Source organism: Myiozetetes cayanensis, unplaced genomic scaffold, assembly GCF_022539395.1.
Source record: "Myiozetetes cayanensis isolate MyiCay16 unplaced genomic scaffold, myiCay2020 scf1, whole genome shotgun sequence".
Classification (NCBI taxonomy): Eukaryota; Metazoa; Chordata; class Aves; order Passeriformes; family Tyrannidae; genus Myiozetetes; species Myiozetetes cayanensis.
Window position 1 is genome coordinate 122,498,052 of NW_026086604.1, and position 25,657 is coordinate 122,523,708.

General features: G+C 33.9%; 1 long non-coding RNA gene across 1 annotated transcript in view; it reads left to right on the top strand.

The window, feature by feature from the left end:
- Positions 1 to 235: 235 nt before the first annotated feature.
- LOC126649071 (uncharacterized) overlaps positions 236 to 25,657 on the top strand; it is a 41,517-nt gene continuing 16,095 nt past the window's right edge. The window contains exons 1-4 of the long non-coding RNA XR_007630959.1: positions 236 to 333; positions 1,853 to 1,924; positions 16,733 to 16,832; positions 18,472 to 18,575. This is a non-coding gene — a long non-coding RNA (uncharacterized LOC126649071). The remainder of the gene's footprint in view (positions 334 to 1,852; positions 1,925 to 16,732; positions 16,833 to 18,471; positions 18,576 to 25,657) is intronic.

Sequence of the window (25,657 nt, forward strand, 5' to 3'; positions counted from 1 at the left end):
GTGCAAAAAAAAAAAGTACATCTAATGACACTTGAAAAGGAAATCAATAAAAAATACACTCAGGAATCAAAGCTGATTTTTTTTTCAGAAAAATTGCTGTACTGATTGTCATGAAGTATGTTGATGTCACTGTCACTATGACAACATTGTGACAAGAACTAGACACACTAGGCTACCTTGTAAAAAGATCTTTCATTTATTTTTTTTTGTATAAAAAGTAATAGAAATGAGAACCTCTCCCCTAGAACAGGGTTTCATTTAGGGTGAGATGATTTGTTATAGGCATTGAATCAAGGTTTCGTGATCAAGTGACAAGATAGCTTTTGAAGACAGGTAAGAGCAACACATTCAAATACAATATGCTTTTACTTTTCATCTAGTAAAAACAAGGAGAAAAAAATTTGCATTATCTGGAACACAAACATTTGTATGCAGAAAACTAATGTTTTGACATATTTCTCAAAAGTATTGCAGGACTTTATGTCTGAGGATGTAAGAAGCATTTGGAAGTAGAGTGTGTATGATGTAACTTTTAAGAGGATGGGGCTTTTTTCCATATGTGATTCTTTCTGTCCTTTTAATTAAAATGATCTCTCCATCATTATCTATTTTTGGTTCTGTATTATTTTAATTAAGCCACAGAATCCATTGTGTACTACATTTCTTTCTTATTTTTTTAATCATATTTTACTATCCATAGACGTTGTTTATTTTCTCCTTGTGTATTTTCTCCTTGTGTACCTGATCTATACTGTCTCATAGATTTTAATGTTTGTGTTTTCCCACATAAGAGGTACTGCACTGGTGTCAACTGGTGTCACATAACGTCAGAAAATTGCAGTCTTTAGAAATACCACAATATTAACAATAAATATTTTCTGTGTTTGGTAATCTACATGTTACTTTCTGTTGAAAATCTGTTCATTAACCATATGCCACCTTTTTTCTTTTTTGCCTTTTTTTTTTTTTAATTTATTATCTGTTTAGAAGCAGAGTACCAAAATTATATCAGCATGGAAATACACCTAGATAAATTTTTCTCAGAGGTATTTGAATTCCTAGTAAATCCTAAATGGACCAAAAACTCCTATGGGGAATCCTTTGCATGTTTGCTTTGCTGTCTTTTAACTGTGCAAGTTGAGCAGATTTATTAAGCTCTGGCTCTCTTGATAGTGATTTCAGTTAAAAAATTTTACTGGTGTTGATTTCTAAACATGCTCAAATATAGTTATCTTAGAGTGATCATTACTTCAAAAGAGAATTTTAGTCATTTATCAAATACAGCATTCAGACATTAATGAAAACTATGATGATTTATAAGTTTCCTTTTTCCATTAATATATTGTTCTGTTCTTTAATTATTTACCAAGTGAGACTAATTTAATTGAAAAACTCTAAATCAAAAAGTTATTATTTAGCTAATATATTTTGCTGAGACATAACTAAAAAATACAGTGTTGTGGCAAGACATGCACGTAGAGTTTGAGGACAGGCTTAAGTATTCAGGAGTTTAAAAGCAATCCCACCTGAGGGGAAAAACTATTAGAGTAACAGCAGTAGTCATTGCACCATTGGTGCTTAATATCAAGTTCTATCTTCTCTAAATATAGGCTTTAAAAATTGCTGTTATAATGTGGAGCCCAATGCACATTATCTTGAAAAACCAAACAAAATCAACCAATCTAGCAAAAATTTCCCTCCTGTACACGCATCAAAAAGGATGAGGTCCTGAGTGGGTTAGCTGCTTCCTTCCCAGTCATTTAAGTGCATTTAAGTCTTCTCCATCATAACTTGTTAGATACTTACTTTAAAAGGATTTTAAGCTTGAATGAAAGTTCTCTTGAACATGCAGGTTGAAGAAATGTAGGTGCTGTTGCAAGCAATGATATGCATGCTATGAAGAAATCAGGCTGAGCATTACTAAGTAAGTGGGGGTTTTCTGTTGGTCTTTTGGGGTGTTGGTTGGGGGTTTTATTTATTTATTTTGTGTGCTTGGTTTTTTTTGTTGAGGAGCTTGGAATATTTAAACTTTCATATCATACGTATCTCACTGACTGTGAATTACTTATATATGTATTTTTCCTTGGCTATTTTTATACTTACTGATGCTAAGGGATTATTTAGAATAACAGTTTTACTTTTTAAAGAGTTTAATTTTTTATAGTAGCAACTTCAATTTTAAATTAATCGCATTTTGGCATTACCTCAGATCAATCCTCACATAACAATCATCCATCCACAAAGGGGAAATTGCAAGTTCCTTTCAGATTGCTTTTAATACTCTTCCATGATTGCCTCTTCAAAAATAAATGGGAAGATGATCCTCTGTTTCAATTTCCCACTCAGCTCTGGAGTAGATTCTTTTAATGTGTTGGATTCTTCATACAAATCTGCACCTTTTTAGAGAAGTAGTTGAGAAAGGAATGTGACTATGTTTCTTTTACAGATGGCAGATTTGCTTCCAGTGTTCTAGTCTTCTGAAATAGTTGAGTGGCTAAAAGGAAAAGTATTTTTTCCTTGTGTTAGTATATTCTATTTCAACCTGACATCTCCTCTGTGATGAGATGGAGGAAAGTAAAACTGAGCATTTTTATTATGAATACCATGTTTCAATGAAACCTGTAGAATGTGTAATGGAAAACTTGAAAAATCAGAAATAATGGATACATTTTCTGTTGTTCTGGTTACCAACAAAGGCTTTGGTGGCACAAATGTTGCATGCTTTTTGTGCTGCAGGAACATTGAGGCAGCTGCTGCATGCTGGGCAGTACATACATATGCAATCAAGTAAAGGATCCCAATGAACTTTGCACTTAATTAGAATGCAGATACATACTGTTGCTAAAAATTTTTTCCTTATAAGGGAAGAATTATTATTCCAGATATTGATGCATTAATAATTACTGAAGGGTCTGAAAAAAACAGGCAATAGTTATATTAGTGAACTGCTTCTTCTCTGCTTTGTACAGTTTATTTATTGCTTCTGACTCAAAACCTGTAAAGCATTGTCATTGTAAGGATTAGTTAAGGTTTGAGATAATGTTGAACACTTTCACTGTGTATCTGTTCCTCAACCCTTTTGGTGTGGTAGCATTTGCGTGTGTACAGCCTCATCCAGAATGTAGGCATCTTAATAGTTTGTCTTGCCAGGGCTGTTTGTCAAGGGTGTGAAAAAGTTTCTCAGTCAGATTTGAATAATTATTTCTGTAGCACAGTATTTTTTGTATATAAATCACATCACCCAATCTCCTTTCTTCAGAGAAAAGATACAGGTAACATCAGTAATACTGACAATAGATATAAAGGCATTCATAAATAAAGAAAACAAATAAGCCCTTTTATTGTTTGAATAATCTTCTTGTTCCTCTCAGTGCATATAGGCAGCAACTTTTCCCAAATATTTGTGTCTCCTCCAAATCTAAAAAGTAATGATTGATGTATGCTATATTGCTATTGATGAATCAGTGCAAAATCTGCCATATATAATTTGACATGACATAGGTCAGAATCTGATAAAGAGCCTTTCCACAACTCAGTCCTACCAGCACTGGCTTCTTGATACTATTGTCTTATTAGAGATGTGTACTTATAAGGGGTACTTTAACCCAGTATATATCCCGCTTTAAGAAAGTTATGAGACCAATATAATTTTTAAATAATAGCAATGAAAAATGTATTTTGAAGTAGATTGTCTTTTGAAAAATCTGTGAGAACTTAAAATTTATATGGTGCTTTACATGTTTAAAGCCCTGTGTAAGCACTAATTAGTTTTTCACCTCTAGCTTGTAGCTAAACATCATACCAATTTTATGACCTGGAAAACTGGGAGAGCAAAAATTAACAATGTAGTGAAAGACCCAAAGCAAATGTGAAACATTCCAGATAAGATTTTAGGAAATGTACTCCCAAAGCTATCAACAGCCATATAGGGTGACATAACTCTTAGATTAAAATTTTGACCATAGTCTTGCTATAAAGGAATTAAAGTAAGAATAGGTATAAAATATTTAGCATTTATGATAGAAAATGTTATTTTAAAGGGAACATTTATAATGTATTCTATGTTGTCAGCAATGTGGGTTTTTTATTTGGGTCATTTGGATGGGGGGGTTCTGTTTATTGAAATACTATAATTTCACCAGTTTCATCAATGATTTGTTTTGATAACAAATAAATAATGAGAAACTATGTTTGCCGTACTACCTATCAGGTTTTCTTCTTAAGTAGATACAAAGGCTTTTGGATAGCCTAATTGCAGTAAAGGTGAATTAAATTTTTGATTAATTTTATGAATTACCTTTGAGGGATTTTTGCTTAAAAATGAGCTTGCTAGCCAGGTAGGCTACTAGAACTTGTCTCATGTTCAGTCCTCTTTATATTTATCAATTTCTGTGAACTGCTAAGGAGAATTTTTTACAACAGAAACTACATGACATTTTTTTCATTTTTTTATGTGTGAAAACATTCTCACAGCATTGTTGCAGAAATAAACCATAATTTCACTGACTTTTTTTTTTTAATTAATAGAAAGTTTTTTCAGCTTGAGTTTCCATGGAGTCTTTGTTGTTTTTCTTTCTGAAGTTTTCTTACACAGAATACATTTCTGTTGTGCTACATTTCAGCTTAGTTATCTCAAAACGAGAATCTGGGAATTACTGAACAGTGCACAAGTAAATTATTAAATTACCTCATCTGCTAATAGCAGACTCACTATGAGCACATTTTATTTGCTTTCCATATTAAACACACTATATCAGGAACTAAGGGTATCCACAGTGTGGTCAATAATGGATGACTCAATTTATGATCTATCAGGTTGCAACATACCCCATCCATGGTCAGTCCTTTCCCTCTCACAGGAGAACATCATTAGTCTTTCCCACCCTGTATTACAGCTGGAGCTGTTGTTAGTCTCTTAACTATGTAACTAGATACGTATTTTCTACAATTTATGCTATTTATATGCACGTGTGAAAATCATGTTGCAGTACACTCAATTATCTTACATATTTAAGTGCATTTATTTAATATTAGTGTATTTTAAATGTCATGCTAAATAAACACCTGGATTCTTAATGCAGGTGTCTAGGAATTACATGCTCAGTATTTCCAATTTTTCCTATGTTTAATTACAACTGATGTATGAAATTACTGAGAAGAGTTAATCTTTGCCATTTTCCCATAAGATTTGCATTATGTTGTGGTCCTGACAGTTCATCGTAACAATGTAGTTCATCGTAATAACTCCTATGAAAAAATGGTTAATTTTTTCCTGTATATAATCTGTGCACAAAGAGCTTATAAGATATATTGAAATACTTTAAAGTCTTTATTTGGAACCTGTAAATACTGATAACTTCTGATCTGGTTCTGCATTTCTCCTGCTTGCTGTGGGGATTACTGCTGGAAGGTTTCCCGATCTTTTAGGTCGGTACCACTCAGAGTAAAGTCTTCTTGAAGAACTGTACTGTGTTAAGGAAGTATCCAATCCCTTCAAGTATTAGCTGTGTTGTGCTGTCTGGCTGGAAAAAGGGCTGTAGCAGCTCCATTGCTGCATTGGAGCAGCTTTGTTCCCCTTCATGGGCACATAGACAGAGCTTGTTTCAAGCAGACCACTGCAAAAGCAAGGATCTAGGAAAGATTATAGGATGACAATGCTCTCTGCATCTTGCTGTCTTTTGAAAATGTTATTTCATGAAATCTCAGAGAAATCGAAAAAATAAATTTGAAGGAAAACCTATTTTGAGATGGGAGTTGTGGTTGGACCTGTGACTTCTCTGAACTGACAGGTGTCTTTCAAAGGGTTCTGGGCTTTCCCCTTCTACAAAAGCAGAGAGAATATTAGTGGGTTGAATGTGTATTAACGTGACTTGTAATACATTCTTAGTAACAGAACAATGTAAATGTTTAGAGATTGAAGTAAAATATCAAAAACTGGGTGAAGGTATGCAGCTGGGTTAAGTAAGCTGATCAGGAAAAACCTCTGTTAGGAAAATAAAGTATTTTCACCTCTGAAAAAGAAAAAATGCACTGCTAAAGCATTGAATAAATAATCTTGACTTCAAAGTGAAAGGTTTTAAAGTATCTCCAAAATATGAAGTAATCAATAAAAACTTGAAAGGGGTTTTAAAGTAGAAATTATTTGTGTATATGCATGAGTAAATATCCATTCAGTTAGAAAAGGGAAAAGTAAACTTCATAAAGATTTGGGCTACCCATGACATAGTCAATATATCTTCTCTAAAACTGTTATGAGAACTCTGCACTGTTAGACAAAAATCTCAGCAACAAAGTGAAAATAAAAGTGGAAGGTTTTAGCCACAACTTACATAGAAAGAAAACCATGTTTGTCATTACAGATTATAAGAACTCACAAAGATAAGTTACAGAATAAGATGTGGTACACATGGTGACTTTCAGGTCATGTTGATGTTTTCTTCATAAAAGGGAGCCCTAGGACTTGCCTGATGCTCTGAGATACAGAGAAGAAAAAGGAAACTCTGATATAAAACAAATGTTTCATGGCATTTTATTTTGAAGCCTCAAAAATCAAGGTAAAGGAAATTCAGATGTTAATTTGTGCAAAATAGTGTACAAGTTTTGGTGCAGTTTGCTTTTGCAATTTCTTGTGCACAAAACAAATAAAAAAAAAGATAAAAGTAGTATCAGATGAAAGAACATAAAAGAAAAAAAAAGTATCTAATCACATATTTGAGAATGAGGCTGATGAGGTTTCATTAACCCTGATATAAGAAAAAAAATTTTGAATGGCTGACACTCAAACAGCACAAATTCTAAGTGCCAATATAACAGTGGAAATTTTTAGTAGATAAGAACCTGCTGTATTTGGTTTGCATGGCCAGGTTTTGGTAGCAGGGGGCTAGACAGGTGGCTTCTGTGAGAAAGTTGCTAGAAACACCTGCCCTAGGTATTACTGTATATTTTTATTTCTACCTTTGCCCTAATAATTGTTAAAATCTTAGGAATATGAATATAAATTTTATATATACATTAAATCCCTTGAGGATACTGACCACTGAAGGATATTCCAGTTATGTGTTAATTTTTAGAAGTAATAACTAGTCCAATCCTTTTAGAAGCCTGTTGTTATTTATTAGACTTAAAGAAATCTTTATTTTTCTGTAGGAATGATGGTTGTGAAAGAATGTTGTAGGAATCTCTGAAACTTAAGTAAACATAAATATACGCTTTAGTTATGGACTATAAAGTTCATGAAAATATAAATCCTTCAATGTGATGAATTCTGATTGTAAAGCATATGCATAAAAATTAAAATATCTTCACATAACATATGGGCTCTTCAATAAACATAGGATCTTGAAGGTGAAGATAAAACCACAAAATTGACAAAATGTCAATCATCTACAAGGAAAAGTAAAATAAATCTGATTAACTTACATAAGATTATATTTTAGTGATGGCTAAAATCTTGATGAGTTTTTGTTTCAGAAAATTAATAAAAGGAAGAGCATGCTTGCTTTATTTTATTTTTACTTAGGAGCTTATGTTGATCAAATAGTCATTGAGGTAAACAATAGTAAAAATAAACCTCAAAAAAACCCTTTAATTCACAGAAAATAAAACAGGCAACATCCTCCTTCACAGCTGGTTTTTGAAATATCTTCAGGTGTTGCTGTCTGCCAACATGAACAGTTAACATCTTGACAGCTAAAATCATGAAGCATAGAAAAATTAAAGTAAGCAAAACTTGAGTGAAATTCAGAAAACAGTGTTTATCATAGGCACAGCTGTCAAATCCAGTCAGTTGTTTTCCCTCGTATGTTTGGCATTGATATTAATTTAAGTATGACAAAATATGTGGATTGATGTAAACAGCCTGGATTCTGCACAGTGTTCAATTTGTAAATCTTGTTGATGTTCTAGACCTACTGCCTAGAATTTTAACCAGTATGAACCATGGATATAATATTAAATGTCCAGCAGTACAAAAGAGAAAAAAAAAGAGAAAAAAACCACAGGTTTTAAGCAAGGATATGTTGATGCTCAGTGAATCCATCTCTTGGAAAAGAATTGAAAATGCTTACCTATTTTTGTGGCACTACTTTTGCAGAGAATCAGCTGGTGGTGGCATAGTGGGTGGCCTGCCTTAAATCAAGGTGGCTTTTATGGTCTTCTCTTTCTTAGGAAAGTTAGTTTTCTTAATGCTAAGTTGCTGTGAAAGACTGAAGAGTTCAACCCTCCTTATGTATTTTCTTAGCTGAGTGTTGTAAAGTAACTTGATCAAGGCCAGAGCATGCTCAGTACATCTCTAAGGGGCTTAACTGCATAGTGTTCAGATCCTAAACAGCTTTAGGCTGATGCCAATGGAGATAATAAGCTCCAAAAAGGCAGTAATATGACTTGAAGTGCTTAAGGAAATAACCCTCCTAACTTCCTCTACGTGAAGGTGCAATGGACACAACTGAAATACCAGAAATTCTGTTTAAGGAGCTCCTTTCCTGCAAGGGTTATCAAACATGATACGGCTTGACCAGAGAGTCTGGGGAGTCTCCATCCTCGCAGATAGCCAAAACCCCACTGGGCATAGCCTTGAGCAATATGTTGTATTTTACTGAGATTTGAGCAGGATGTTGAGCTAGATGGTCTCCAGAGGTGCAGAGGTGGCTCCCTGTATCAGCCACCCTGTGATTCTGGTTTTTTGGGTCACCTTATGCTCCTAGAGTACACAGAATTGCAAATTTAACCATATACAAAGAGTAAGAAACACTTCTTTCTAAGAAGAATTTCAGATCTGCCACAGTTGTATTTTAGGTGATATTTTAAATAATCAATTGTTAACTGATTGATTAATTAATCAATCGTATTGACATAACTAATCAATTATTATGTGATTAATTGGTAATCAATCACATGAGAATTTTAATCAAATTATTTATTCAAAGAGAAATTCTGTAAATTAGAAAAGGGAAAACATAAGGTTACAGGAAGAAAGACTGCCGAATCTTAGTCATATTTAGAGTTGGCTTTACATGTTTTGTTCTTCTTCAAGGCATAGATGTAATGGTAGCTTATAACAGGCAATCCAAAACATTATCTACAAAATTTTCTTACAGTATTTCAATTAAAAAAACCCTCTAGAAATATACTGAAAATTTATCTTCAAAAACTTTAGGATGCAATAGAATTATATTAGAAGAGTATTGATTTCCAGAAAGGATATTGTTGAAGAATTGGAACAAGTTCAATATTATATAGCATGTTCATATCTAAACTGGATAAATTAGACAAGATTCATCAATATTCTCTTAGGTTTTAAAGGTTTTTCACAGACATAGCAAGCACAACAGATAGATTTGCAACAGTGTTGGTGCATCAGTAGCTTTAACAAGTGAACTATTTCATTAAACACAAAGAGCTATGAAAAACAAACTAAAATTAGATTGACTATTCATCCTTTCATAGCACTACATTCCAATTTTCTCCAAATATTGATGAGAGAAAATTAAAGGGCTCTAAATCTAAATACTGTGTGTTAGCCACAGTAATATGCAGCTCTCTGGACCTGCACTCCATCTGCAGCTGAGGGATAAAAGGGTATAATAAATGACCAGGCTTTTTTTCCCTCCTGAAATATGTTTTTAAGCTATTGCCAGTCAGCAAATAATAGTTTGCTTTGAATGTGCCTGGGACTTTTTAAACTTACACATTTACGTGTATGTATGTATACTCCGAATAAAAAAAGGTGACATCACAGTTTCTGGCATAGAGAGGAGCCTGGATGTACTCAGCACTAAACAGATCTTGTAAAGTAAAAAAATGTTGTTCTTCTTTTTGATTTAAATATGCAATTGAGCAGGAAAAATGAACGCTTGAGTCTTCGAGTTCTTTAAGTGTGTGGAATTTAAGGTGTCTGTCACTGAATTCAGTGTGGTAAAACCAGTTATTTTTCTAGTTGAGAATTTTGGTTTAGCTGATAATTCTCTGAAACAAATGAAGTAGTCCCTGGAAAAAATGTGAAACATTCCAAATGCATATCCCTTAGAAGCAGAGGAAAAGAATCTAAATAAATCTTGCAATAGAGAAAATAATTACATTAATTTTTTTTCCTAGAAATTAAGCTGTTTATAACAGCTACATGTCCCTGTAAGTATAAGCAGAATCAAACAAAGAAATTTCCTCAAAAGTTTTGTGTCAAAAAAAGAAAAAATGAAGATGTACTATTTGGCCCACTTTTTGTGCTACACTAATGTTTCAGGTGTGGGGTAGAGAGTTGCCATTCCCCAAATAGGGCTGCTTTTCAGATAAGTTCATTGTGTGTCTCCACAAAAGATGACCTCTGCATACTGAGGGTTATTTCAGAAGGAGGACATATCAGCCACCGCCTGGTACTTCAGACAGTAGGCAGGAGGATTTGCCTCTTTGCAGATCCTGGTAGCAAGCAGAGAGATGGACACAGTGAGTGCAGGCTGTTTAGTTGCCCTTAGCAGTGTTAATGCTGCTGGCACTGGAGAATTAGGTTCCTGAACACCTATTGCAAGGAGGAATGGAGGGATAAAGGCTGGGAAAAGTTGTAACTTTTACTGGTTTTGTGACAGGGAAGAAATGTTCAAAGCAAGTATGACATTGTATTTCTTTGAATCTATTTTCTTCAGCTGGCTTTTGCCTCTGGGTCTCAGAATAGAGAAGCAGTAGCTCTCTGTAATATTTTGCTTTATGCTTTAAGAGCTTTAATCTTACTGCTGGTACTTAATATTTTATACTCGATGCTAACTTCAGTTTGAGAAATACTAAAGGTTAAAACGTGTAAGGCAAAAGAGGTTAGAAAGCTGGAGAGACAACAAAAGGAGGAGCAAAGCACTGGAGAACAGCTCAAAGGCCACAAAGGGAGCATCACAGCACCTTGATTTTAATGCTGGCAGACACTCTGTCTTAGGCTATGTCCTCCCAGCAAGAAATGTATATTGTTATTCAAGAGGTACACCTCGTAAAAGAAAAAGCTGAATCCTATGTTCTAAACAGCACAAAAATCATGTTATACAGTGAATTCTGTTTAAAATTATCCAGGTATAAAACCGCTTCAGTCAAAGAGAGAAAAGAAGGCCCTCATACAATAGAAAAGTCAGTTTTTGATAATTTCTGTCACTGGAGCTGCTTTTTAGGGTTGACAGGTCTGAGAGACACATTCTGTCTGAAGCCTTGTCAAACAAAACCACTGAAATGAAGCAAAACACTATCAATGGAATACTAATGTTTTCTTTTCCTAAATGAACTTTGTGTTTCCTCAGAACTTCTGAACCTGTGTGGCAGTTTGCTGTCCAGTGTCCAGTAGCATTTGCATCACCAACTAAATATTTCTCTCTTCTTTATCTAACTGAAGGAAGTTAGACTTTTTTTTTCTTTTTTTTTTTTTTTTAAATAGATTATATTTGTGGTTGATAGCATCAAAAGAATCTCTACAGATGCTTCTGAAAGTTTCCAAAGCTGCTTCTGCTTCTGTGTCCAAATGTTATTGTAAAGAACTACCAAGAATTCTTTTGTGAACATATCCTATTTAGAAATTGTTTTGACACTCTTTACAAGCTTTTGTAGACAAAAAATGGTTGAATTAGCTAAGCAGTGATAAAGTACACCAGTGATGGTAGGCATGAGAAAGAAAATGTTCTCAATCCTGAAGAATCTTAATTGTGGTATTTAATTGCTTCACCTTTCAAAATCTGATTTTTGAGAACTATAAAATCTTGGCATATTTGTTTATTTACCCTCTCTTTCGAGAAAGAATTTTTTAGTTATTATACAAGAGTTTTTTTCCTTGTGCTTTATATAGTATTATGTAGACTATTTTCCCTCAGCATTGTAACTACGATGTGTGTAGAAGAACAAAATTAGAGGAAGGAAGAAAAATAAATTATGTCAGTATTACACTAACTTTGGCTCCAATTATTTTGAAAACTTCCACATCCATATTATGAAATATAGTTATACAGCAATGCTTATCATATTTTAAGTACCAGGGAACTCTACAAGATGAAAAATGAATGCCAATTTTGCCCTGTCTGACAATGAGCAGAGTCAACTTCGTTGTTGAGTGCAATTATAGATATTCCATTCTTTCTTTATGGCTTCTTTCTTTCTGTCAAAGTTATAGAGGCTTTTAACAGAGGTTTGATTGTGGGGATTGTGCAAAATATGGATGAACTTTGTCAAGTGCAGAGGAGTAACGGAATTACCATTTCCATTCCCAAGTTTAAATTCCTGACCTAACAAAGAATTGTCAGGTTATGTCATCATGTGGTACAGATATAATATATAAATTCTATTCCAAAAGAGAACAGTGGACAAGACTCCAGTGAGCTGTCTCTCCCTAGAAATTTTAGATAAATTGATTCTCTGATCTTTATTTTGACAGCTATTCTTTCCCAGCATTACAGCAGTGCTTGTAAAAAAACTTACTGTGGGTTTGAGGCTTGCTGGAAGATAGATATACATAAGCACTCACTCTTACTGAGTAAAATTTTTGATTAAACTAAAGGACATGCTCCTGTTGTAGTTTATTTATATCTTTAATTAATGATAGTGGGTTATAGAAAGGGTGTTTAGCGTATTTACTATGACATCCCTTATAATTACAGAAACTATTTTCTTTAAAACAATTCCATAGCATATGAGTCATCAAATTAATCCTGACATACAGGTATTTTCCAGAACTGCAAGGAAATTGTTTGATTGCAGGTAGTCAGCTGGAATTAAGAAAAAAATAAATTGATACACTTTTTTATCATATTGTATTATTAATTACAAAAGGTTTCAAGGCACAGGCAGACCTAAATGCTACTTAAAGTTCTATGATATATTATCTCTAGCATTCAAATCTGAAATACTTAAAAATGCAATAAAAATATTATTTCATTACTGCTTAAAAACAAAGTAATTTCATATGACTTTGAATATTTTTTCTGAAAAACTGGAACTATTTTCAAATATGATTAATCGCACTTGTCTTGTCAGTATTCCCTTCCCTTCCCTTCCCTTCCCTTCCCTTCCCTTCCCTTCCCTTCCCTTCCCTTCCCTTCCCTTCCCTTCCCTTCCCTTCCCTTCCCTTCCCTTCCCTTCCCTTCCCTTCCCTTCCCTTCCTTCCCTTCCCTTCCCTTCCCTTCCCTTCCTTCCCTTCCCTTCCCTTCCCTTCCTTCCTTCCCTTCCCTTCCCTTCCCTTCCCTTCCCTTCCCTTCCCTTCCCTGTAGCCATATGGCCATGATTTATATAACATGTTAAAAAGTTTGGTGTTTACTACATGCTACCATAGCCTCCTTTTAGTCAACCGACTCAAAAATGCAACTCGTGAAGACAGCTCATACCATCCTGAAAAATATCAGATGATTCACACTCTGCCATTTTCTATATTTTACCATTAGCTGTGGAAGAAGGTTAGCAGACAGATTTTAAAAATCTTATCAGCAGGTTAAACTTACACATGGCAGTGTAGTTTATTTCAGATGCATTAAATGCTACCCCAGTGTGTAGAAATATAAATGACTGCGAGGAAAATGGCAAGTGAATGGCTTCATGTCAAGCAGACAAGTGATGAAAACAACTTCTAACAGTCAGATTGGTATCACATTAATTTATACAAAGTGGCTGTTTAAACGACGCTTAAAAATGTGACAATCTTGTTGTGGTGTGACTTTCTCATGGCCAAAATCAAAGCCTTTTTCATTGCTTTTAAAAAAAAGCTAGAAGGGTTACGAATTTGCCAACAGCTGCTTTCTGCAAAACTATTCACACAGATGAGAACTTTCTCATGTGAGTTTCACTAACATCACTGGAATTCCTCACATAAACATGTTTCACCATGTGAAAAACTGTATTGTCCAGTCTTCAAGTTTAAAACCAGGTTGATTTAATGAAGTGAATGCTTCAATTATTGACAGCTCAACAAAGGCAGTATAAATTCCTCTAGACTGTGATTTAGCTTCTGGTATTTTCTTAGTGTAGAATATTGTGGAGATTGAGATTGTTTCTTAATATTTGAAGATCAGTAAGTTTCTTGAAAATATTTTGCATTGATAATATTGTTACTTTTCTTAGGAAACCAGGGATAGAAACCCTGTCAGCTGTCCCCTGGTATAACACCTACAGCACCAATATAAAATCTCACACATGCTATCATTCCTGCATAGCAGACCAGTGTTGGAAATCATAATGCTGTCCTGCAGATGGGAAGATTTCTGTTCAGAAAACCAATAAATATCCTCTTTATCTGGACCTAACACCACTGAATTAAAAGAGATGAACACTAAATTGCTAAAATGGAAAGCAATATATATGCACATTTAGTTCTGAACTGAGAATAGATGCATATTTTCCTTATCACATAACAGTTATAGCTTAGTGAGACTATTGGAAAGAAACTTATGCCATGAGTTGATAATTTCATACAGCTAATCCTTTTCCATCTAAAATTTAGGGATGGTTGATGCTATCCTAAAAGAGTGATATGATTCAATATATGGGGTGAGTCTTGGGCAGTCATTTAAAGACACCTAGTGTTTGCAATAAAAGGGATATAACTGTTAGCCCACTGAAGATGATGATAGTTTCAATAATATGGTGGAATGTAGGAGTGACTGAATTTCAAAACCAATTCTCAGTGTTTGAAATAGCGGTGAGATGTTTTCAATAGCAGACGTGCCATTCTGCACTCAGTTTGGGGGTGGGAGGAGATATCAGGTCTTCCCACTTTTTTTTTAATTTAAAGCAGATATAATGCTAATTTAAAGAACTATCATGAAGATTATGCTGAAGATTAAGAATATAATGGAGATGAACAATTAAAGGTTAGTTTTTCACTTAGAGGAGACTGTTGTTCTGAGATACAGAATACCTCATTCCATACTTTGCAGGGTACTTAAAAATAGATCCTGTAGCATAATTTATCATTGTGAAACCTTGGAAATAATCCAGAACTGAAATCAGTTTACTTCTGTTTCAACTGATTCTGCAACCCATCAATGTTAGGTCCAAGTATGAAAAGGTTTTGCAGGTTTTTGCTGCCTGTTGCAATTAGATTATGTAGATAGCATTGTGAAAGCTTTTGCCTTCTGGAGTTCTTCTGATGCTTAACGTGGCTCCATTTTCACTCATATGCAATTGAGATTGAGTTTCTTTCTAGGCCTATAATTATTTATGTTGCACTTCATGTCTTGTCTGTGATTTTTTTTTCTTTTGATTAGTTGTAAATTAGGGCATGAATTTGCTAGTATAATTGGTTAATTTTGGAATTGCAAAATTTACCTATTCCCCCCTCAGTTATTATCCAAAGTGTAGCTTGTTATTTGAACAGCTACTTTGAAAAATTATTTTGTCGATGTACAAAAAAAGATCAAAAAGTACATACAAGGCAAAAGTTTTCAGATTTTCATTTTCTATTATTTTAGGAATATTTAAGTACGGCAGTTTTATTTACTGACAGTGAATTGTTCCTCATACTAATGGTGACTCACTTAGTGTTTTGCTGATTCTCTGTGCTCAACAAAATACAATAACAATACAAAATTACTGTAATTTGGGGCTTGGATCTATGACACAACTCCACTTTTCTGTTTGCTTTTCTTTGGGGCTGAAAAGGTTAGATTTCTATAAATAGGACATGATCCAATAATCTGTAGAATTGTCCGTCCTTTGCTTTTGAGAGTCTGTGACATTTTCTCTTGATGACACCGGGTGCAGTGGCTTTAGAGAAGTACATTTGTGCTGGAAGGAAATGGTACCAAAACTGATTTCAGATCCATTCCCCTTTTTCTGTAAATACTTGTTTGTTTTTTTTTTTGTTTTGTTTTTTTTATTTTATTTTATTTTTTTATTATCATTTCCAAGAGGCAGTTTCCAGATGACATATTGTTGCTGAGGGGAGGGGGAAACATTAAGTATGACCACACTATACTGTACAATGCGGAAAAGTATGTGTTTCATTGTGAAGCCGATCTGTATTGCAAGGCATAGACAGTAAAGATGTTAATAAATGCTCTAAAATGTGTTCCCAGTTCCTATGTGTACTAGTATATCAAATACCAATCCGTTCTGACTGACACAGACAGTTTGGCAGACGCCAAGACCCTCACACTTGGCTGTCCACAAGCAGACTTTGAAATCCATGTTTAGGCATAAAAGTTCTCGTGAAATAATTTTCAGTGTTATTGAGCCTTGGCAGCTGCTTTTGGCTTGGGGATAATTTTTAGCTATTCACTGTTTCTGGAATCATTAATGATGGTAAATGGCAGTGAGTGGGTTGTATCAATTGTAACTTTTCAAAAGAAAAAAAATAGAGGAAATATGAGAATTTAATCGTGACTTGGAATTGTTGCAGTCTTTTTTGTCTATTCTAAAAATAATTGTCGCCATGAATAAATGAAAGAGTTTACCATGTTAACATCTGGGCAGAAAGTCAGGAGGTGCATTTACTTCAGTTAATTTACATACAGAAGAATAATTTTCAGTGTAGGCACTGTGATGATTAAGGGAAGTTTAATGCATTGACAGATAAAGGTCAACTATTAGAGTATGCTAATCCCCCACATTAGAAACATATCATGTTCCAGGTAATGCACTATCATAGAATGTGTTGAGGGCAAAATATCATGGAAGAACAAGGCCAGTTAGGTTAATTCAAAAAAAAAAAAGAGTTTTTTAGATAGAACCCCAAGAAAATGTCAACATTTTATCCCTCCTGATTTCACTTTCTCCATCTTTTATGTAGGAAGACCTCTACAATCAGTGTCATAAAGTAACTGAAGTAAGAATGTCTCTCATCCTACATCTGAGTCATCTGAGCTTCTTTACAGGATTTGTACACTGAGGTTCTTTCTTTCTTTTTTTTTTTTTTTTTTTTTTTTTTTTTTTTTTTAATTTTTTTGTTTATTTTTTAACCAGTGTCCTTGGCTGTGCATACTTGGAATAAAATAATCCAGGAGAATATCAAATGCTACTGGAAAAATGGTAAATCCTAAAAAAAGTCATTAATATCAATTCTTTGGCCTTAGAAAGCAAATTCTTCCACTGTGATGGTACATTACACGTGTGATATGTGCTGGCTTATGATGACTTCCCTGTAATTATCTACTTCCAAGACAAGTTGGCACAACCTTTAAGTGCATCGCATTTATTAATAACAATTCAAAATTGCAGGTCGCTGAAGTCTGGTATGAAGGCTAAAGAGAATCTTCTCACTATCTATATGGGTAACTGTCAAAAAGACTTGATTGTCTTGTATCTTCTCTTTTAAACCTTTTCAGTCTGGATCTCAAGAGAACAGCAGAAACAATTGTTTCTTCACCACTGAGCAGAGTCTGGTGACCTTTTCTGTCATTCTTACAATATATAAAATTAGTTTTAATGTCACCATGGCTCATCCTGAGAACAATTTTAAAAGATTAAAGTAGTACTTCATAGAATGTACCACTATTTTTCTTGAATTTATTTCGTTAAATGAGCATGAATAATAGCATTTGCAACAGATCTTCATTGCAGCAGGTGATGTGTGTTTATTTTCACAAAAATGCAAATCTACTGAATATATAATATTTTAACCAGCGTGTTTATATAAAATGATTTAAATAATGAAATTATATTTCCCTAATAGAGAAATTATTACAGTTAAGTATTTTGGCAAGATCGCTCTTTTTCAACTCATTGTCTACTAGATAAGAAGTTTGGAAAGGTAAAAAAATTTTGATTTACTGTTAACAGTAAAATCAACAAAGCTTTTGAGAATTTAAATCACTTCCTCGACCTCTTTTCTAATGAATATGGTTATCATTAAAATTGAATTCAGATATTTCCATAGTGAGTTGGGTTTTACTCCTGGACCCATTCCATTAAAAGCACCACATTTGCCTGAAGGTAACTAGCATTATTTATCTAGTACTATGAATGTTTTGCTGTTTTCTGTTTTTGAGAACAACAGAGTATCTACACAGCACTTTGTTTATGGCAACCTGACTGAAGCCCATTACTTCATAGGTAGCAAGTAAGTAAGCAAAAGATTTCATAATGATACAAGTATGGATGGTGTAATTAATTTTGCATGATGACTATAATGGTTTCAAAATCAGCTTGATTAAAGGAGCAACTTCATCCAGTGTCAATACTTGTAATCATTTATTGGAACATGTCTTCCATTACACACTGATGGAATGAAATATATGCTTCCTTACATTCCACAGAATAGGCTGTGTATCAATCAATCAATGAATCAATCAACAAATAGTTGATTGACAATTGTGTACTTATTTTTTCTAATTTCATTGCCCAAGCAGGGCAATAATAATAAATAGTTTAGATAGTGAGGAGTAAAGGATATTTTAATAATCCTAATGATAGAGATGCAAAGAGCTTTTTTTTGTTTAAATTATTTCAACAGCTCTTTAGATGATGTATAAAAGTAACCAGTCATTTAGCAATTTTCTAAATTTTTTTTTTGTCTAACTTTTTTTTCAGTGAAGGTAATCTCTGATCAGTCAGATCCCAAAAGCCCTATCTTTCATGAACGTATTTCATGCACTTGTGAAAATGGGCATAGTGATGACTGCAAAAAAATATTGGTGAATGTTGCAGGGAATAATTGGTCCATGTGTTCCACATAAATTCTGCTTACGTGTTGCAATAGTTGCAATAGTGTGCCATTTTTCATTCATGACCTCTTCAAAATTCATTACCCTCTCTGAATCTCCAATATAGCTGTTTTTTCCCCATCTTGTAGATGAAGAATATTTGCTGAATTTATATTATGCAAAAGATAACAGTAAAGGAAGACTATTGTTTCTATGAATCCATAAATATTAACCATGTATGGAGGTTGTGTGAATTATAATATACATAACATTAAAAATGCATGTTATGGATGCAGATGTCTATTTGGGAAAGTACAAAAAAACCCCACCTTCCTAACAAAATGGGAAGGTACCTTCCATTATTCAAACATGTCTTATTTTTATAGCTTCTTTGGTGCAGAATTCCCCACAGTGCTTCATACTTAATCAAAAGCTGTCATCTTTGTGGCCAATTGTTTTGTAGGTGTTGTTCAACACTTTCAATTTAGTTTGAATACTTCTCCTACATGATGATATATCAGTTCTGTAACTTCTAAACCAATAGAGACAGAACATTGTCACAGCAATGAACACTGTGCTTCTGAGGCAAATACTAGTTCTAATTTTTCAAGCAGTCTAAAAGGCAAGAAATATATCCTTTATTTTTCCCCATTAATTATTTCTGCAGTAGCTAAAATTAATGCAGCACTTTATCTAAACAGGCTGCTTTGACCCTGGCAATTGTTGAGACTGAGCTGCACCTATACCAAATAAGATTAGTTCATATTTCCTATAAACAATAGCTCTGCATATATCACACAAGGTTTTGACTCTTAGTGTCTCTGTGATTCATCACCATCTTTAAACCCGATGCATAGTCAGTTGTTCCTTCTCTTGTATTTTTCCAGCTGGGGATTATTCCTAAGTGTGATACTTTGTACTTTTCTTTATTGAATTGCATCTTGTTATCTTTTTTTTTTTTTTTCTGGATCACTTTTTCAATTTGTCAAGGTTACTTTCAATTCAAATCCTATTCGCTAAAGTGCTTGCAGACGCTTTCAGCTTAGTATTGTCTGCAAATTTAATAAATGTACTCTCTATTCCATCATCCAGGCCCTTAATGAAAATATTGAATAATACTGGATCCAGGACAGGGCCCATGAAATCCCACTCAGTATTTTCTTCCCGCTTGACAGCTGGTAACTGCTCCAAGTATAGCTTCACATTTATGGTGCGGGCAGTTTCAATAGTGTAATCTGGGTTACTTAATTCTTAGTTTATTTATGAGTATGGTACATAAGAACGGCAAATGCTTTGAAGCAATGAATATGTGTTACATCTACTACTTCAACCTATCAGTAAGGCCTAGTACTAGCCAGGGAGAAAGTAGATGGGATTGATATTTTCTCTTGCCAAGCGGATATTTGCTCTAGATTGTCTGTAATCTTTATCCAAAGACAGCTATTCCATCATTGCTGTGAGAATTGAATTTGGACTGATTAATTTTTTATTTCTGGATCCTCCTATTCTATTTTTTCAAAGTTAGGCACAGCTGTTTACATCTTTTGATCTTCCTGTCCTCCATATTCTCAGAGGAAAGAGAATGCTAAGATTATTTCAGTTAATTCCTGCATTGGTTTTAGTAGCCTGTAGATTGCTATTTACTTCGTTGAGCCATTCCTTCTGAATGAAAATTGAAAAAAAAAAATCTCCAGTAATAAGTTGGTAGCTTCCCTTTTTTCCTAATAAATGTTTGACAAGTTCTTATTATACTGTATACTTTCAACAAAAAAAAGTTCTTAGTACGCATCTTTATGTTTAAATATCTTTTTTTTTCTGTTTTGCTAGTTCATTCACTTTTTCAGGTACTTTTGCAATTCATTGTAATAATTTTTATTCACTTTACAGCCATGACTAATTTATTGTCACCAACAATTTTGTTATCTTACTGTTGAGCTTTTTATGAAAATGCTCAAGAATATCTCTGTGGATTTCTGCTGGCAACCTTTCCCCAGTTTTTTGTCTTAAGTAGTGTCTCCATATATTTGGGACATTCCTCAGTTCTCACTTTTATTTTTATGAATTACTTTACACTTTTTTTAAAATTCCTTCTTGAATCTTTCTACATCAATTTTTTTAACCTAACCTTATTGCATTTCCTCATTTTAGGTGGTTGTTTTTTGTTTTGTTTTGTTTTGTTTTTAAATAGTTCATATTGTTCCCTCATATGATGATCTTTAATGACCAGAAGGTTGGAGCACCTCTTCTCTGAAGAAAGGCTGTGAGACTTAGGATTCTTCAGCCTGGAGAAGAGAAGGTTTCAGGGAGACTTTCGAGCAGTCTTACAGTTCCTGAAGGGGGCCCAAATTAAAGCTAGAGAGGGACTTTTCATGTAGAGATAGGACAAGGGGGAATGACCTTAAACTGAAGGAGAGTATGTTTAGATTAGCTATTAAGAAGAAATTCTTTACTGTGAGATGTTGAGACACTGGAACAGGTTGTCCAGAGGAGTTGTGGATTCCACATCCCTGGAAGTGTTTGAGGCCGGTTTGGATGGGTCTTTTAGCAACCTGGTCTAGTGGGAGGTGTCCCTGTCCAGGGCAGGGGGGTTGGAACTAATGATCTTTAAGGTCCATTCCAACTCAATACATACTATGACTGCTATGATTCTATGAGATTTTTAAGAAGCTGCTACGAGTTCTGTCCTTTTTTATTAAGATAAAAATTACTATTCTATTCTAGTGATGTGCCCACAAGTACTGAGTAGACCAGTGGTTGAGGTACAAAGACTTCAGTTTGCTAAGATTTGTTCGTCTTTAGTATTGTCTGACTGTGCAGTATTTGAGGCATTCCTGGCACAGTCTTAGCAGAGAGGCTATGTAAAACACAGGGGGGAATTTACAGGAAAAAATTACCTAAATCTGTTCATGTTTGAAGAGATGGCAAACCTGCGTGGAGTTTAGTGGGAACAAAATTAAATAATTTTGAGTGCTGAAATATGTATTAACAAATGCATTTGCAAATTATATTTTGTTTTCATCATTCAGAGAACAGGAAATACAATTTAATTTAAGAGCTCTTATCTTCAGCCATTAAATGACAGATCTTGATTAAAACAACTTGAAATGAATTAGAAAACTTTACAGTCTCTAGAAAATATAGCAAAGAGTGACAAAAAAACCTCCAAACTTGAAATTTCAGGCTAAGTTTAGCTCTTGTTAAACTAGAACTGCATTTTCATAAACATTAGACACTGTACACCAAGCTTAAGAGCAAAATAGTCCAAGAAAATGTCAAGACAGATTTTCCTGATAAACATTCTCAAAAAAGGTTTGTCTCATTGGCATAAGATACAGCATTTTCTGGTGGAATGAAAAATTTATGTTGAAAGAGTATATGATGTAATAAATTATTGGTAGGTTAAGAAATATTTCAATTTTACAGTAGCTTACCAAATAAAGTTTAAACAGAAGAGAGAAAAACCTGAAGTCGTTTAAGATACCTTAGCTGTCCAAAGACATCTCTTCATTTTTAAGTTGGGATTAATGGAACTTGAATTTTGTTAGCTCAAATCTATGAAATAAGACTTTTAATTGAATAAAAGGATTGGTTTTGATCAGAAGCAATAAATTTCTTTTTAGTTAAAAAATGTTTTATTTTAGCTTTAGCCTCAGGAGGAGTAAACCATTATACTTGGGTGTTGCTGGAGGCAATGTTTTCTTCACAGATGGTCAGCTACAATTTTCTTTCTTTTACTTTTCTTTTGATTCACATTAAAGAAATCTAGCTGCAACCATCTAGAAGGGGCAAGATAATTATGGAATAAATGACTACAGATAAACTCCTCTGTGTTCATCATGGCTTTTTGATTTTAAAAAGTATTCATACACGCATCTAAAACATTTATAAACAAGATTAGAAGAATCTTAAATTTTTTAGCTTTGGCACATATAGTTTCTAGGATGTTTGGCATCATGCAAAAACTATAAACCTAAGGCTTCTAGGAAGTCTGAAGAAATTCAGTAATTGTTAAAATGAGTAGACTTTTAAGATCTGATTTAACTAATTTATATCAATCACAAAAGTACTTGTCAGAACAAATAATTTAAAGATGCCTAAAAAAAATCGTCTTTGATATTCTCAGATGAAATTTTGGAAAACATGTTTGCTACCCAAGCTGTTTTCAGCTAAGTAATGAGTCATCCATGAAAATAAAACTCCAATTACTTTGGCAGATTCCCCATTTGCAAATGCCTTACAATAATGCCAAAATCTCTGCCATTGCTCTCAAGTTCAACTTTAGCTTTGGAAGTTATGTGAAATGATATCTACCAAAATTCTGCCAAGCAGAATATACACTCTGAATAGTAATGCATGCAGATAATCTATTTTTTCAATAAATAACGTTACAAAAAAATTTACTTCTGTAGATGAAGCTGCCTTTACTAAAGATAGCATTTTGCCATTAATTTCTCCATATTCAATTTTAAAAAATAACTTGAAGTCTCAAAATAAGCCCAAAAAGTGCTGTGGAGAACAATGTCATGTAGGCTACCATAAGGGAATACAAATATGTCACTCTCACCCTTATTCCATGATAGCAAAATTTTTCTGGAACCTACAGGGATTTGTTTTACATTATTTTTCTTTATTTATCTTTCTCTGTGGTTAAAGCTTGATCTTAAGGGGTTGTTTGAACTTTTCTCTAGCTATAAATTTCCTGTTTACATTTTAAAGGCTTTCTTGGTTATGGCAGCATCAGCTTGAAAAGCAAGGGAAAGAAAATCTTTAGTGGCACCAAGACCCCTATCTGAAATTTTATTACAGTTAAGACTGTGTTAGTGAAACCCAGCTTAAGAAGGCCATCCAAACTAGCTTCTGATTCATGTTTGTAGAGATTGTTTCCAGGTTAGTATTTGATTATATTCATGCAAAAGATACAAGTATTTAGAACTCATTTTTATATAGAAGTGAAATAAAGGTTCTCATCACATCTCTGAATTTATTTATGATAATTTGTGCATCCCACATACTCACAAGTGAAGATGGACCTCACTGCTGTAAAAAACACTTCTGTCTTTTCACTTGGGAATGCACCAAGTCCCAAAAGTGAGACATATGAAGGCCATCTTCTGATACCTCTAGAACTGCTTGCTGTGACTGCCAAGAGCTCTGGTTTTATAAGCTTTGAGTGTGCAGCCTTAGAGCTTGTGGCTTTGCCTGTCTACAGTGGGAAACTGAAACCCTTGGATTTTCCTTTCAGGTAAAACTCTTTTTTTCAGTCTTTCATCATTACTTCAGCACTGCACAGTCATTTGAAATTAACAGCAATAACAAATCTATTACAATACAACATTAATAAGTATGTTATTCTTATCAGACACGAGATGATTTTTTTATTTGCTAAATAGCAGCTCTCATATTAGTTCTGGGCCATAAAAAAAATGCAACCTAGCTTCTGAAGCCAATATTTATGTATAGAGAACTGGTATTGTAGCCAGTATTGTGGTGTTTGTCCTCCAAATAGAAATCAAATACCACCATTAAAAAGCCTATTTACAGACAAGTGTATATTCTAAGTGTACTTTCCTTATTTTATACTGCCAATTTCTTTTTCCTTTTGAAGCTGCAAACTACAGTCCCAGAAGGCTTCTAATATCTAGAAGGTCTGTCTTTAAATGGGTTATGCTGAGCTTAAGTGGGTTACACTAAGGAGAGATTTCTACAGCAACTATGAGTCACGATTTAAAAGATTGAGGAGCTAAACATAGCCCCTGCTGCTTTTTGCACGTGAAATATTAGGAATCAAATTTAAAATACATTACTTATGCTTAATCCATAAATGAAGCTGTTGTCAATTATGCATGTGCAGGTTTTTCCCGTTGTGGGTTTATCGTGTTATGCTTGTGTAGACATTAAGACAGATTCTGTGTAGCCACAGCTCAATTTTGCCAGCACTGTTCTTTCAATTGAAATGTTGGGGAGTTGATTCCTAAGTGAAGGATATCAACGAGGCAGATGAGAGGGGATGTGGGAGGAGGATAAGAAGTAAATTAAAGGGTGGAAGGTAAACCTTGAACATACACTACTCTTACATTTCCCTGAGGCTTATTTATTCTCTTAAGGTCAGATCCTGCAAATCTTGTTGAAACTGAATTTTGATAGTAGCTTGTTTTAAGGAACAAAAGTAAAATCCCAAGTTTTTTATTGTGTCTCCAAGTCCACTTAGCAAACATGTTGAAACTTTGTAGTTTTTTAATTTCAAATTTCTCATCAATTTATTAATTATATTCATTTCATTTTGAAAATAAATTAAGAAATTGCTCCTGTATACCTGTCTGAAAATAGACAGAACAAACTATAGTATGAAATAACAACATAGCAGAAAATGTTTTGTTCCATCATGCAAAGCTTAACTTAAAAATAAATCCCTTTCTCATCTTACAGACTTCTGCTTAAGAAATTTATCCTGCCACCTACTTCACCAAATGGTGAAGCTTTAAGAGTGCTAAGTCACAGTAGATGTATCTGTAAGCATTTGGGACAGTGCTGAACACGTGTCTAAGCCAGTGAAGAGGGTGAACTTGCACATTTGTAGTACAGCTAACTTGAGCACTACTTTCTTTTGTAATCTATTTGCTGAAGTAGGGCTTTACACACCTTATATGTTCTCCAACCTACTGTCCTAATATAATTACCGTTCTGAGATTCAGATTGTCCTTTCTGCCATCCAGGGTTTTATTTTCTTTTTGTTGTTACAGAATATATTAACTTTGCTATTTTAAGTACCCTGGAAGAAAACGTTTCATGCCCTTTTTTGAGATGCTGTTATCTTTCATCTGATTGATCCTGTAAGTTTACACCTGGGGATAAACACAGTCCTAATGGTATAAAGTGACATTATTTCACTGCTTTAAAAGGATTGAAAAAAACACAAACAAAACCAAAAAACAAACCTGCAAACAACAAAGAATAATAATTTATAATGTAACTCATGTTACTCATGTAACTCATGTCTGAAATCTCTAATGGCTGACTTCATTCTCTTCTGCCTTGTAAGCAAATACTCTTTTTTATTCAAATTACTGGCAAAA